The following is a 4,111-nucleotide window of genomic DNA, read 5'->3' on the forward strand; positions in this document are numbered from 1 at the left end:
TAACACAAAATAGATAAGTATACGAAGTTTGAAAGTCTTTCCGTACCAAAAACACTACGTAAAACATTACTGAAAAATGTGGCCCCTGTTTTAAAATAGATCCCTTTTTCTCCCTCTATTCCTTTACCTCTCTCTTTCCATCTCTTATTGTGTATGTATAGCTGCAGTCCAAGTTAGCAGGTTGGCTAAAGGTTAAACCGCAGTGTGTGCATGCAAATGTGCAAAAAAATTGCATCTTAAATTTTGTTAAAAGTATCCTTCTCTCAGGTTACTCAATTCTCGATTGTCACATCTAGATTGTATCATCTCGCATGTTGGTTCTTTTTTTTTTTTTTTAATTCTTTTTGCCATTTTTTAAAGTCTCTTTATTTTTTTTTTGTTTTGTTTTTCAAACTCTGACACCTAGTGTACATAATGAAACTTCGAGGTGGGCCAATCACAATGGTGCTATCCTGACTTACCAGTTTTTCCATAATCTTCCGGTTGTTGTTGCTTAGACAATTCTTATATATGAAAGAGTATATGGGCCTCTGTTGATTTTGATGAAAGTATTCTGGGTGTTTGATTAACTGAGCCACCTCTTCATTGAATTAGGGTGTGAATGCTTGAGTATGTCACAGACACACCTTTTAAGGTAATGATCATCAGGCAGAATCAGTGTGAAACAAGGCTGGCCTTTTTTTGAATTATAAGTACAGTCCATGCAACAGGCTTCCACACTTTCCAACTCCTCAATTCCACTTAGCTTGAGTCAACTTGAATCAAGTAAAAGACTCTTGCCCAGAATGCCACAAAATGGGATTGAGACATATATTGCATACATTGTGTGTATGAATATGAATTGGCATGTAAGTAGATTCTAAAGCTTGTTTGTTTTCTGTATGTGTGTGTGTGTGTGTGTGTGTGTGTGTGTGTGTGTGTGTGAGTGAGTGAGTGAGTGAGTGAGTGAGAGAGAGAGAGAGTAATCCATACAAAATCTAAACGTGTGTGCATAGTAACTTGAATATATAAAAAATAAGCAAACTAAATAAAGTAATCTTTATGCTGTAATATTTTTACTGTTTAACTGTTTGCTGCACAGATCAAAGTGTAAATAACCAAAATTGGAATAGATTCTATTTTTGTAGATAGTATGAAAATGACTGGCAATCCCTGGTCTGTCACCTGCAAAATAGAGAAATTAATAAATCTTATTTTTTGCCACATACTCCACACACACACTTTGGTACACAGTTATTCAGAGTAATTAACAGTGTATATATATATGCATATGTGTGTGTTTGTGTGTGCATATGTACATGCATACGCACATTTATTTTAATCTCATTTGGAGACTTGCCTTGTTAATTATGTTTCTCATCATTGACCTTCAAAATCTTTTTGACTTGCCTTAAATTTAAAATAGATTCACATGTTTACAAAATAATATGCCACAAATAAACCTGTGTTGAATTATACTATAAACAAAATACTAGTTGTATTAGTTTGTGGTTATCCTACAAAGGAATGATGTGTTTGAATGTGTGTGTGTGTCTGTAAGTAGTAGTCTCTCATTTGAGTATTTTTGCTTATAATTTGAAATTTGATTTTAAAAAGCAATGTTTTTCTTGTGGGATTCTCCTCCTTCTTCAAAGTGCAACTTCAAATTAATTATAGCAAAAAAATTTACATATTAAAGATTGTCTCTTCTACAAAATCTGTCAGCTAGAATGCTTTGTTCATTATCAGCTGGAAAAGTACAGGAACTTCATTGAAGTTCTGTTGTTTTCTAAAGAATTATTATTCTTACTATAGAATATGCGATAAATTGTATTTATACTAAATATGTATATAATATGTTTTTGTGTGTGTGTGTGTGTGAGAAAGATTAAGCACATGGTTGTTATATTCTTGCTGGCCATTCTGTGATATTCTATGTGGGGAACTCAAGTAGTGTAGTAATTCTTGGGAATGTTTAGATGTGTGATGACCTTGTTCTGCAAGATAACTGAGCAGTAATGTTAATTTTTCAACATTGCTGAAACACCTATTTAAATTATATATATATAGGCACCTCTGTAAATATTGGATTGCTGTGTAAATATTGTACATTTTTCTATGGGGTCTAATTTATTATGTTGCTGTGTTCCTTACCCCTTATGCTTAGCAAATGTGTTTGTCTACTCATCAACTTCTTGATCTCATTTGTTTGTTTTCCTTTTCAATTTAAAAAAAGAAAAAAATTCAGTTATATTCAAATGGTTTCTGATTGTTTCTTTTAATACATCTGAATTAAAATTGCATTTTCTGACGACAATATGTCGCTGTAATAATTACCATCAACAGAATAATCAGAACTTTAAAAACCAAATGAAAAAGAAATTTAAAGTTGTCATGTTTTCTGTTTTTGATAATTGGTATCTTTCAGGAAACCTGTTGATGTACTATTGTAGTTGAGAGATTGTTAGTACCAAGGCATATTGCATTCATCATGGTTAGATCATAATTTGTCCAACATAAACTTTGGCAACATGTCTAAAGTTGTTCAAGGTTTTATTTTTGACATTTTACTGGTCACTTGTTTCTCTGATGACATGTTGGATCAGAGGTTTGCATAATGCTCTTCATATTAGTGATCTCCACTATGATGGTCATTTGCAGGAGTTCTGTTTGTTCTCACAAGGTGTAAATGGCTAATTTACACACAGTATTCTTTCTTACTGCTGGAAACAGTTTTTTAAAATCTTTTATTTTGTCTCATATATATATATATATGAGAGAGAGATAGTTGTAATTTTTCTGCAGTAAGATTTGTGTCAATCAGCCATTTTTACTTTAGTGAATACCTTTTTATTGTTAGTATACTTTCTCTGTACATTCACATGATATTTTGAGTCATGGCTCCTTACTGTAATCAGTCACAATAAGGAACTCTGCCTCATCTGTCTTGTGTGTTGACAATCTAAGGTGACATGTTGGACCTTAGGGCTGTATACTAATGACAAAGTGTCTTGCTCACAGCCAAGCAAGAAATCCAACATCTCAAGTGATGTGCCTGAACAAAACTATTGAGGTTATTTTTTTAATATTTTCAATCATGTACAAATAGATGGTCTCTTAATTTATGCCTATATATTTCAATGTTTTCTTCAATAACACAAGTGTTGCTTGATTTCTTGCTTCTGTTTGCAAAAAAGACACAAGTTGTGCCTTATTGTGGAAAGTATTTTGCAGTTGTTAATTATCTTCCTGTAAAGTTTCAGGAAGAGACAGTATTAGAGTTAAACTTTCAGAAACCTTACAAACACTATGAGGGTTGTTGTATTTGTGCACATATTTGTATAATGGGTCAGCATGTGTGTAGACCTTATATATAAAAATGTACACATATCCAACACTCTTTCTCACAGAACCAAGTTTGATAAAGTCACACATCTTCACTTCAAATATTTCTCCACTGTTTGCTTCATTACTCCTCTCAAAACAGAGCTCTAAACTAGCAACTCATGTCTGATTTTAATATTAAGGTAAGATAACTCAAGTAAGGTATTTACCTATATATCTAATCATTGGGTGTTGTAGCAGTTGTATGAAGAATATGATAAAGTAAGATATTTAGTGTAGTTATATTTCATTATAGGGAAATTTGTCTTGTGATATGGATATGTGAATGTCAAGTTTCTGTGCACAAAAGGCTTATTCTGCGCTGAACTGTTGCTAAAAGCTTTAGATAAGCGAAATAACTTATTGACTTAGTCCATAATTTTTTTTTTTTCAGATATGTAGAAACCAAAACACCTGGTATCTACTGCTTTTAGCTATTAACACTGCAGCTCAGGTAATGCTTTCTTAGGTGACATGTTGGATCTAAGTTTTGCACAGTTTTGCTTCTCTTTAACATCTTCATTTATTTTGTTTAGCTTTTGCTTTAAATTATCACAATAACCTTGTTAAAAATCTACATTGAAACTAACATTTTCAGATTTATTTAATAAAGACGAAAAGTATAGGTATTGTTGAAAATATTGTGAGTGTGTGTGTACCTACCTCAATATCAGTTTTGCTGTAAAGGGACCAACCTGGAATTGTTGTGAAACTCAATTGAAGAAAAGCTCTTTTCAAATGATTAGAA

The sequence above is a fragment of the Octopus bimaculoides genome, chromosome 2 (assembly GCF_001194135.2).
Source record: "Octopus bimaculoides isolate UCB-OBI-ISO-001 chromosome 2, ASM119413v2, whole genome shotgun sequence".
Lineage (NCBI taxonomy): Eukaryota > Metazoa > Mollusca > Cephalopoda > Octopoda > Octopodidae > Octopus > Octopus bimaculoides.